Below are 12,394 nucleotides of genomic sequence, written 5' to 3'. Positions count from 1 at the left end.
TATATGTCTTATCTCTACTAAATTAAGTTCATGATTTTTTTTCTCAATACTGGGGATTGAACCCAGAGACACTCTACCTCTGAGCTTTTTATTTAAAAAGCTTTTTACTTAATTTTGAGAAAGGGACTCACTAAGTAGCCCAGGCTGGCCTAGAATTTGCAATCATCCTGTATTAGCCTCCCGAGTCACTGGGATTATAGGCATGTGCCACCATGCCCAGCCTAAACCAAATCCTTTTTTTTTTTTTTTCATTGTGAAAATGTCTTTATTTTAAGAAAAAAAAATTAGTTATCAAAAAATTTAACAAGTTTCACTTAGCAAAATACTGCTGCAGTCTGGCTGGGCACAAATAACTGAGCCGAAACTGAATGACGCCTGGCATTTTGCTAGAGGGAATGGTTGAAAGGTGACCCTGCCTTGGGATTAGGGCAGATCCTCTAATTAAGGGAATAGGGCGGCTCCTGCTGCCTTGGGTGCTCACTACTTAGGAGTTCCTGTTGAGTTCTCAAGGGGTTCTGGGAGAATTGGTGCAGGGAGCCCGGTGGAGGCAGTGTGTTCCCGGGAAGTGTGTGTAGAGTGCCAGTGAGAGTTTGGGAATAAAGGTTGCTGTTTGAACCTACAAGGCTGTGTGGCAGCTCAGTTATTTTGTGCCCAGCCAGACTGCGGCAGGGGTCCACAGGCAATGTGATCCCGTTTGGCACAATTTCCAACCCTGAGAAAAACTGAACGATTTCTTCCTTTGTGCATCCAAACGGGAGTCCCGGAAGACGCATGAAGCCGTCATTGGCGCTGTGTGGACCACTGTGCTTCAACACCCAATCCATCTGGGTTCTGTGTGACTTGAACACCTTGAGGTACCAGTGTCCCATGCTTTCCCTTGTCTTTTTTCAGTGACTTTCAACAGACCCCGAGGGCAAGATTACAGGGGAGGCCTTTGTGCATTTTGCCTCACAGGAATTAGCTGAAAAGGCTCTAGGGAAGCACAAGGAGAGAATAGGGCATAGGTATATTGAAGTGTTTAAGAGCAGTCAGGAGGAAGTTAGGTCATATTCTGATCCGCCTCTGAAGTTCATGTCTGTGCAGCAGCCAGGGTCCTATGACCCACCAGGCATAGCCCGGAGGTACATTGGCATCGTGAAGCAGGCGGGCCTGGAGAGGATGCGGTCTGGTGCCTACAGTGCAGGCTATGGGGGCTATGAGGAGTACAGCGGCCTGAGTGATGGCTACAGCTTTACCACCAACCTGTTTGGGAGAGACCTCAGTTACTGTCTCAGGAATGTATGACCATAGATATGGAGATGGTGAATTCACAGTACAGAGCACCACTGGCCACTGTGTCCACATGAGGGGGCTGCCCTACAAAGCAACAGAGGACGACATTTACAACTTCTCTCCACTCAACCCTGTGAGAGTCCATATTGAGATTGGCCCTGATGGTAGAGTGACGGGAGAAGCAGATGTTGAGTTTGCCACCCATGAAGAAGCTGTGGCAGCTATGTCAAAAGACAGGGCCAACATGCAGCACAGATACACGGCCATTTTTACATCATCTTCTGATTCAAGTTCAACAAAAGCCTCACCACTCTGCCTGCCTTCTCTAGTGTAAATGAAACGGACACCTGCAACCCCATCGTGCAGTCGGAGAGAAAGTTCTGCACGTCCTCAATTGAGCAGGACCAGGGCAGGCCACGGAGTTTGACCACAAAACCTTCACCTCCCTCTGGGCCCAGCATCATGGACACTTGACAAGGCAGATGTCAGACAAGCTTGGGCACAGGTTTCTGTGGCTCAAGGAAAGATGGATGCCTTTAGTGGGAGACACTTAAAGTAGGTAACAAATTGTCCACTGAGGAAAGTAGGGCTGATTTCTACTTTCATCAAACAAGTGCTGCTTGCAGCCAGAGAACCTCAAATTCCACCAACACTTAGAAACGTAGAAGGCTCTGGGGAAAGTCCAGGTGCATCTTTTTTGTTCTTAACCACGCTGGGACTAGGCCATTGGGTCCAAAGTACGGGAGTAAACTAAATTCTTTGAAAGCAGGATATATACATGAAAGGTGTAAGACTATATCCTCAGTGCATGACACATATCTTATTAAACATCTGGAGACGTAGAGAATAGCAAGTTTAATGCCAGTCTCAGCAACTTAGTGAGAACTTCCACAACTTAACAAGACCCTGTCTCAAAAAATAAATAAATAAAAAGGATCAGGATATAGCTTGGTGGTAAAGTGCCCCTGGATTCAATACCCAGTATCAAATAAATAAATAATAAACATCTGCAGAACCAATGTTGAATGTTACATCCAGTTTTGGAAGCAGTATCAAGTTACAGAAAGTCTATGTGTTTTGAAGTTAGAAAAACTTTTTTTTTTTTGGTTAGAATTATAATTCTGCCACCTTGGTCTAGACCTTTACTTTTTTTTCTAAGTCTCAGTTTTCAAATCAGGGATAATAGCTAGGCATGGTGACACATGCCTGGAGACTGAGGCAGGAGGATCACAAGTTCAAGGCTGCACTCAGCAATTTAGTGAGATTTAAGCAACTTAGTAAGACCCTGTCTCAAATTTGAAAACAGTAATAGAAAATGAAGCTGGGCACAATGGTGCATACCTGTAATTCCAAATTCCAAATCTGAATTTGATCACACAGCCTCAGCAACTTAGTGAGGTCCTAAGCAACCTAGAGAGACCCTGTGCCTGACCACATGTGACTCAGTGGTTAAGCGCCCATCCCTGGCACCAAAAACAAAAAACTCAGGGGAAAGGGGCTGGGGAGATAGCTCGGTGGTGAAGTACCCCTGGGTTTAATCACCAGCACAAAAAAACTGATAAATAACAACAACAAAAAAAAGGGATAGTAACTTCTTCTATTTTACAAAGAGTCAATCTTTAATAAAGGCTAAATGCATCCTTCTGAAAACTTTCTACATATTAGAACCTAGCCTAATCTTTGCACTTAGTAGAATATAGATATATGGACATAAATATTATAAATAAAGCATTAGAGTAGGCACTTATAAAAGTTGGCTTTGTTAACGTGGACAGTGACTGCCATCATTTATTGACTACACAGGAAAGAGAAGTTCAAGGTTAGAAGGATCTATGTGCTTTTTAGAGGGCAACAGTTTGAATTATGATTGAAGCTATCAAAATAAAAAAAGCAAACCTGAAACATTTAGGAACTCACTGTGTGTATAAGTTGTTTAAAATGAATGAAGTCAAGCCCGGGAAACTAAAAAGGTGAAAAAAAAATCATGAAAGATCAGAAGAGAGTTTAGAGGAGAGAACCACAAAAGAAACAAAATTATTTTTTACTCCTTTTGTACATCAGTAGGATATCCAAATAGATGTATCTTGTAGATTAATGAAGATAACTTCTAAGTGGGGACTATTCTACCCAGCTTAATTTATTCTAGCCAGAGGCACTTTCTTCTTTTATTTGTTCTTTTTTTTTATTTTTAGTTAGGCATGACAGGAGAATGTATTTTGATATATCATATATATATGGAGTATAACTTTTCATCCTTGTAGTTGTACACAATGTGGAGTTACAATGGTCGTGTATTCATATATAAACATAGGAAAGTTATGTCTGATTTATTCTACTGTCTTTCCCATTCCTATCCCCTTCTCTTCCCCCCATTCCCCCACCCCACCCCCCCCTCCAATTCAATGAACTTCCACTCCTCCCCATTCTCTGCCTATTGTAAATCAGCATCCACATATCAGAGAGAAAATTCGGCCTTTAGACTTTTGGAATTGGCTTATTTCACATAGCATGATAGTCTCCAGTTCCATCCATTCACTGCCAAATGCCATGATTTCATTCTTCTTTATGGCTGAGTAATATTCCATTGTGTGTATATTTAGAGGTGTTTTCTATAAACCTTAAAACCAGCAATTCCACTCTTGTAAATATTCCAGAGAAAGATTCACACAGATCCCTAAAGACTGTTAATGACGAAACTGTTTGAGAAATCAAGGAGTTGGAGCCAGCCTAGATGGACTTCCTGCTAGGGAAATGTTATGGCTACCGACTATGGATTATCAGAGAGCAGATGGAAGCAACAACAGTTATACATAGTAACATAGATAGATCATCAAAATATAGGGTTGGGCTGGGTTAAAAAAAAAAAACAGAACAATGTCTAAACCTCAATACCATTTTGTTAATTTAAAAACAATGCTTACTGTATAAGCATTTATTTTTTAAAGGACACATACATAAGCAAGAAAAAATGTGTGTGTGTGTAAACAAACATTTGTCTATGGAGGTTGGTAAAGGAAATTTGAATGCAGAAATTGCATGAAGAATAGGGCAAAACAATACGTGCGCGGACACACACACACACACACAACAACAAAAACCTTTCATCCATCTTAGATGTAGTGGGCTTCCAACATGACTCTATAATCTCTTGCTTCATGGTATCTATGCCCTTTTTAAATTATCTCCTCTTAAATGTGTGTTTTAACAAATATGCAAAAAAGAATTTCACTTTTGAGTATAGACAGTGACTTCCAGCTTGCTCACTGTCTCTAGGTGGCCCACTCAAAGAGAAACCAGCTATCACACAGTGAGCTGCCCGGTACAGAGGCTCACATGACAAAAAAACTACAGGAAGCTCCAGGCCAACAATTAGCAAGGAACTGAGACCCTCAGGCCAAAAGCCCACAGGGAGATGAAAACTGACAATAATGTGAATGAGCTTGAATCCTCACCTTCAGTTGTCTCCTGTTGACTACAGCCCTGGTTGACATTTTGATTAAAGCTTTGTGAAAGACCCTGAATCAGAAGCACCTACTAAGCCATGCCCAGATTCCTGACCCAAAGAAATTTTGGGATAATAAATGCCTATTGTTTTAAGCTACTAAGATATGGAGTAATGTGTTATGAAGCAATACACTGTGAACTGAGGTTTATGAGTAATTCCTGGGCATCTGAGTTCCAAAAGAAAAGGAAAAAAAAATTCAAATATCTAAAAAGTGACTCCCTGAAGTCATGACCACTGATATAATGTTTCATCTTAATAAAAGCTCCATGGCTAGGAACCATGGAGGGCTCTCTTTTGTTTACTGATACATTCCCAGCACCCAGAACCAGGCTCAGCATATAGCAGATCTCAATAAACCTTTGAGTGAGTGAATGAATGCATAAATACTACTAGAACTTCATTTAACTACCAAGATCTTTTTACTTCACTCTAGTTCCTGACTCTCAACACTCTTCACATTTCTTGATCTTAAACTCATCCCTACCAAACTGGGATTACAGCTTGATTACTGTATGATTATTTTTGCCCTGAAGGCACTCTTGTCATAGTGACACTAGTTAAGGCTATGACACTAGAAAAGTGTAACTGAGGTCAGCTGCTGGAAATACTACAGTGGATCTGAGAGATGGACTTGGATTATCAGGTTTCTTATATTACACCCTCTATCCCTGCCCCTGTTCCTTAACAGACTCCTCCAGATCTTTCTAACTTTTCTCTCAGTTAAAAAAAAAAAAAATCTACATAAAAGCCAGGTGCAGTGATACATACCTATAATCCCAGCTGAGGCGAAGGATTGCATAGAAAGACCCTGCCTGAAAATAAAAATAAAGAGGGCTGGATGGACTGCATGGTGATGCACACATCTCATCCTAGTGGCTCGGGAGGTTGAGACAGGAGGATCGCAAGTTCAAAGCTAGCCTCAGAAATGGAGAGGAGCTAAGCAATTCAGTGAGAGCCTGTCTCTAAATAAAATACAAAACAGGACTGGGGATGTGGCTCAGTAGTCGAGTGCCCTTGAGTTCAATCCCTAGTACCAAAAAAAGGGGGAGGGGGGCTGGATGTAGCTCAGTGATAGAGCACCCCAAGATTCAAAATCCCCAAAGACTGCCGCCCCAACCCCTACAGATCTACATTAACTGGGTACGATGGTGCAAGCCTATAATCCCAGTTACTGAGGAGGCCGAAGTAGAAGGATGAATAGTTAAGGGTCAGCCAGGGCAATTTAGGAAGATCCTATCTCAAAATAAATAAATAAGGGCAGGGGGATGTAGCTCACTGATACAATGGTTATCTAGCATAGCTGGAGGCACAGGTTCAATCTGTGGCACCACCAAAACAAACAAAAACCTACATTAAATTATTATGTCTGTCTAGGTGGTCCTTTTTTTGTTTTGTTGTTTTTGAAGGCATTGCTCAATGACCCCAGACTCTTAAGTTACTCCACACCTTCTTCAAAGTTTCTGTGTTTTGAATTTCCCTTTCTAGTCAGATAAAATTCTTTAGGAGCCAAAGAACTGACATTTTCTTACAAACAGAAATAAAGTCAATCCAAGGCTACATTAATAAATGACCTGAAAAATCTTTCGCTATCAAAGAAGCAATGTGTTCACAGATAATGATATCAAATCACCCTTAGTTCACTTAATGTTAGACCAAAAAAAAAAAAAATCTTTCCCATTCCTTTAGTAACTCAAGCCTAAAACACCTCCTCAAATGAATGTCAACACTGTAAATTTATGAGAATCTCCAACTTTCCTTATCATTGTCCTTATCAGGGCTAAAAGTACATTGCAGAAGGACAGAAACTGGATCTAACTAGCACAGTATCTGGCAGTATTGGAAAGAATTAATTTATTTTTTTAAAATAAGCTGACAGACAAAATGTTAATTATTATGAAATGTAAACACTACCTATTGGCTCATCATTAAATAAAATACTTATACAAATGAGATTATCTCAAAATTCAGAGTCTGCATTACGTAGATTATTAGAGAGAAAAATAACCATAGGCTGTGCGACTTTATCTAACAATAAGCATTCTTTATATTATTCTAATAGAATACTTCAGTATTTATAATTTAATTAATGACTAAATTCACTTATTTAAACTGAGCAAAATACAACATGGTATTTTTTTTTTTTTAATATTTATTTATTTTAGTTCTTGGCGGACACAACATCTTTGTTTGTATGTGGTGCTGAGGATCGAACCTGGGCCGCACGCATGCCAGGCGAGCGCGCTACCGCTTGAGCCACATCCCCAGCCCCACAACATGGTATTTTAATTCAAGTAACAGTCTATTTATTTATTTATTTATTTATGTCCTGGAGATTTAACCCAGGGGGGCTCACTACCATTGGGCTACACCCCCAGTCCTCTTTTGAGAGAGAGTCATTCTAAATTAGCATCCCAAGAAGCTGGGATGACAGGCATATGCCATGGCACCCAGCCAATTTTTTTTTTTTTTTTTTTTGGTGGTGCTAGAAATTGAACCCTGGGTCTTGCAAGGCAAGCACTTTAACCAACTGAGCTATATCCCCAGCACCTGAATTTTTTAAATTAAATAGTAAAATCTCAACTTTACATTAACATTTCTAGCAAACTTAATATCTGATGGAGTGTAGTATCCACAAAGAAACAAATATTATTTTTTATTTTCTTTCTCTCTAGGATTTGGAAAAAAGCAAAGAGACTAAAAGACAACAGGTAACAGAACCAAATATTTGAATTCGAAGATTCCTATTCTCCCTGAACAACAAGTACAGAGCCCTCCTTATTCCACATTTAGAAAAGACATCTTGCCCTTTTAATTTCTTAAGGACTCTTACACTGGATTCCACTGATACTGCAGTTTTCACAGTAATGTGCATAGGTCATTTGTTCAAGAAATATTTAAGGAACACCAACTGAGCTGAAAAGAATTTCTTTAAAGACAAAAGTAGACTGAATTGCAAGGAATTACCCTGAAGGCAAAAATAGGACAGAATTAAGTTCTTGAAATTTAGTTAAAAAATATTGCCTTATTTATTCTAGGTTCCCCCCACCCTTTCCCCTGGCTTAACAACATGAAACAACCATAAAATACTATTAAAGTACACACTAAAAAAAATCATCAGGGCTGCAGGTATAGTTCAGTTATAGAGTGCTTGCCTATAGCATGAGTAAGACTGTGGGTTCAATACCCAGTACCACAAAAAAACTTGTTTTAACTTGTTCCAGCATCAATGCTGGAAGCCTAAAAATGTTTGTGAAAATATTTATCTGCACCAGGCGTGGTGGCACACTGCAATCCCAGCAGCTCAGGAGGCTGAGGCAGGAGGATTCTCGACTTCAAAGCCAGCCTCAGCAAAAGCGAGGCCCTAAGCAACTCAGTGAGACCCTGTCTCTAATAAAATATAAAAAAAGGGCTGGGTATGTGGTTCAGTGTTTAAGTGCCCCTGGGTTCAATTCCTGGTACAAAAAAAAAAAAAAAAAAAAAAAAAATCTGCATGCAAAATTTATTTCCTAAAACAAAAACAGATCATAAAACCAACCATGCATCTTCCTATAGGCATTTTGTTAACCAATGTATATGGCTACAAGTGTGAGCAAACTGACAAACAATTTTCAGAATGTTCATCTCTGGAACATGAAAACAACCATATGCTAATTTGTAGTCAGTCACTGATGATTATGAATACGCAATATACATGAATGACCCATGAACAATTAAAGTTATGGCATACATTCTTCTTACTTTTGTAATCATCTTATAATAAACACTCAAGCACAAGAAAGTTATCACCATGAAAAAGAAGCAACAAAAAGAAATTGCTAAAAAAAAAAAAAGTCTCCTATGTATGTATTTGGTAAGCTTTCAGTTTACCCTGAATAAAACAAACAGGTGTGTAACAATGGAAAGGAAATTTAAAAACCATACCCACACCCTATAAATAAACACCATAAGCAAAATCTATTTAGCATGTTATCAACACTGACCATACTGATTTGATACACTATCTTTTTTGAGCAGCCAAGCAGTTTAAAAAAAAAAAAAAACCTACAAACATTTGTTGTAAACAAATTTAAAGATGTTAATAGTGTATGTAAAATCTACAAGAAAGACTCTCTAATCATTATTTTAGAATTGTGGTATCACTGTCAAAAAAATACAGAATCTCTAGTAGACTATACAGCATGTCTAGTACTGAATCTATAAAATGTGAAAGATTCTTGAGTAATGTGTGCTACAAAGGAGCTTTATATAGCTTTTTGCAGTATAGGAATGTTGAAAGTTGATTGGCACTGCCTTATTTTTTTAGGCATGATGCAAACCATAATTTGTTAATGTTAATACAAGAAAGAGTTTTGCTCTTAATTCTTGTTATAAAAACTCACTATTTAAAAAATCTTAGGAAAGAAAAATAGCATTGTATAATAAGGCCTGTATAAGCATTACAAGAATATTTCTTGTAAGGAAATATATGCAAAAGGTGTCCTTCATAGTGAATTTGTGACTATGAAAAACCATATTGCACACATTCTTAAAAATCAAGAATGTTTTCAGCAGTAGCTAAATGTCAATTTCAAAGAGGAAGGCATAAAACAGTATTTTCAAAAGAAAAGGGAGCATCATTGGGCTGCTGGAGTCAGTAACTAATATAAAAGCGGCACTTTGCAGTTAAAAGGGGAAACAACATGATTAAATGAGGTCTTGAGGCACTTACCCATTCATGTTTATCTTTAATTTGTTACCATATAATGCTGTATGAAACAAATGCTTTGACGGTCAAATTTTCTAAGCGGTTCCGACTACCTAAACAAAAAGGGCCAAAAGCCTCCTAGAGGATGCTGGGCTCCAGAATCAACTAAATAAGAAATTACAACTTTGACAACATCACACCAACATCACAAACTGTAAGAAAGGAAGCTGAATCCCAAGGTAAAAGCTTTCGGGATTTTTTTCAGAGTGAGGGTTCCGAAGCTGGCGGTGTGGACAAATTCATTAGTCCGAAAAAGAAAGAAAAGAAGAACTTAAAGCACATTCGCTGGTCCGGTGACTTCTCTAACTACAGGGTCGATTCAAGGCTCGACAGCAGCCCTCCCCAGGAGTCCCACGGTGGACAGGATTCCTCGAGCAGGGGGACTGTCAGCTTAGCCACAGGTGTCAGAGGTAACAGCAAGAATCCAAGACCGCGGCGCAGTCACCGGGAGGCTCAGGGCGGTAAGCGCGGCGTCGGAGTTCCTCACCTACGGGTTCAGGGGGGTCGGGTGTCCCTAGAGTACTCACCTACCGAGGCCGAGGCTCCCTGGGAAGCCGTCCACCGCGGGCGGAAGGCAAGTGCCGAGCAGAGGTCCGGGCGGCGAGGAAGAAGGGCCAGCGCAGCCCCCACCGCCCGCTCTCGCTCCTGGCCCGGCACTGCCAGGTTCAACCGTCACCACCCACCGGTGCTACTTTTCGCGGAGTTTGAAGGCAAACCCTCCAGGGCCACTTCCGGTGCGGAGGGCGGCCTCAGCGACTCGGCGCACGCGGGGCGACGCCCCGGGAGCGAGGACGCCGGGCGGCGTGCGCGCGTCGGGCGGTACCGGAGGGGGCGTGGCAGGGCGCTGGGGCGCGCCTGCGCAGTCATGCACTGGCGCCTCGCGGCAGGTACCGCAGAAAATAGGCATGGTAAAAACCTGAACTAGTTTATCTCAGCTACCTCGGTGTCGTTTTCGAAATCTTGCTCACTTTTCTCACCATTTGACTTTCAGATTACTCAGGGGTTAGGAAGTCAAAGTGACTGTCTTACAAGTGAGTGTCAAGGGTCAAGAGGTTCGTTTATGACAAATCCTGTTTTAGAACCTGGTAGTCAGACTGGGTCGGCTGGGGCCAGTGTCACGACATAATAGAAATAAAATTGGAGGAGTAAAGAGACTCGAGCATACTGCCCATGGAATTTTATTTTCTTGATTTTTGGTGGGGGGTGCATTTTAAACTAACCAAACAACAAATAAAATGTTTCACAATAAACAGATAAGTAAGGGACAGTGCTATTGGCTGCTTCCTCCAAGTCTGATCTCCATCCTTTACCTCCTCCTGGAGTGGAAATAGAGGCGCTTAAAAAGACACGCCTTTCCTTAGGAATCCATGGTAATTAATTTTTTAATAGTAACACATCCCAGACGGTTAAAATAGGCTCACATAAAAGCAAGTCAGGGGAAATACATACACATTCATTCTACAAATACTTACTGAGCATCTACTGAATGCCAGTGTTTGGCACTGAGAATACATGGGCAATGAAATAGAATGAATCATAGGGCTTTAAGTCTTTAAAAATACTCACCTAAAATTACATATAAGAGTTTGTGAGGGGAATGGGAAAAAAATAAGGAGAGAAATGAATTACAGTAGATGGGGTAGAGAGAGAAGATGGGAGGGGAGGGGAGGGGGGATAGTAGAGGATAGGAAAGGTAGCAGAATACAACAGTTACTATTATGGTATTATGTAAAAATGTGGATGTGTAACCGATGTGATTCTGCAATCTTTGTAATGTTTTGAATAACCAATAAAAAAATAAAATTAAAAAAAAAATAAAATAAAAATAAAAATACTCACCTAAACCGGTTGCGGGCCTGCATGCCTGTAAACCCAGGAACTGGGTGAGCTAGGAAGATCGCAAATTCAAGGCCAGCCTGGGCAACTTAGACTCTGTCTCCAAAAGACAAGGATGGGGATTGTTACCTCAGTGGTTAGGAGCGCCCATGCCTTTTTGGATTCAAAAATCAATCTGAGGGACTGGAGTTGTAGCTCAGTGGTAGAGCTCTTGCCTAGCATGTGTGGGACACTGGGTTCGATTCTAAGCACTGCATACAAATAAATAAATAAAATAAAGGGCCATCAACAACTAAAAAGAAAATTAAAAATAAGTAATTTTTTTGGGGGGGGGGGCTCAGTGAGGCAGCAAATATACTAAATTTGAAAAGATACAGAGATAAGCATGGCCCCTGTGCAAGGATGACACCAAATTCCATAAAAAAAAAAAAAGGTAATTACCCTGATAGGTAAATTAATCTTTTCTATGAATACAAAGTTATGATAATTTATAAAGCCAACTTACAATTCAAATATTTGTCCAAGGCCAGCCACAGTGGAGCATGCCTATAATCCAGTGGCTCAGGAGGCTGAAGCAGAAGGATCTCAAGTTCAAAGCCAGCCTTAGCAAAAACAAGGCTATAAGCAACTTAATGAGACCCTGTCTCTAAAGCAAACACAAAATAGGGCTGGGGCTGGGGCTCAGTGGTCAAATACTGGAGTTCAATATCTGGTTCCCCTCCGCGTCCAAAATAATACAAATTTATCAAAGGGCATAAAATGAATACATATGGTGGTATTCCATTTATAGGAAATTCTAGAACATGACAAGCATGGAAGCACATGCCTGTAATTTCAGTGACTCCAGCATGGTAACACATGCCTGTAATTTCAGTGATTCCAGAGGCTGAGATAAGAAGATCACATTCTAAGCCAACTTCCACAGTTTAGCAAGACCCTGTTTCAAAACAACAACAACAACAAAGGCCTGGGGGCCGGGGGGGGGGGGGGGGGGGGGTGTTCTATAGTAAGGGTGGAGTATCATGGTGATCAATGAT

General features: G+C 40.6%; 1 protein-coding gene and 1 non-coding gene across 3 annotated transcripts in view; one reads left to right on the top strand and one right to left on the bottom strand.

Annotated features, from left to right (window-relative positions):
* Katna1 (katanin catalytic subunit A1) overlaps window positions 1-10,297 on the bottom strand; it is a 36,643-nt gene extending 26,346 nt beyond the window's left edge. Inside the window, exon 1 of one of the 2 annotated variants that reach the window (XM_076858149.1) lies at window positions 10,049-10,297. The gene's annotated coding sequence lies outside the window, so the exon portion shown is untranslated. The remainder of the gene's footprint in view (window positions 1-10,048) is intronic. The other variant, XM_076858150.1, reaches the window with a different exon arrangement.
* Window positions 10,298-11,690: 1,393 nt separating this feature from the next.
* Window positions 11,691-11,796, top strand: LOC143402642 (U6 spliceosomal RNA). Its single transcript, XR_013091723.1, has one exon. It is a non-coding gene; the product is annotated as a U6 spliceosomal RNA (small nuclear RNA).
* Window positions 11,797-12,394: the final 598 nt, after the last annotated feature.

Source organism: Callospermophilus lateralis, chromosome 6, assembly GCF_048772815.1.
Source record: "Callospermophilus lateralis isolate mCalLat2 chromosome 6, mCalLat2.hap1, whole genome shotgun sequence".
NCBI classification, from domain to species: domain Eukaryota; kingdom Metazoa; phylum Chordata; class Mammalia; order Rodentia; family Sciuridae; genus Callospermophilus; species Callospermophilus lateralis.
Note: the sequence above shows the minus strand (reverse complement) of the source record. Positions and strands in the feature narration are given on the sequence as shown.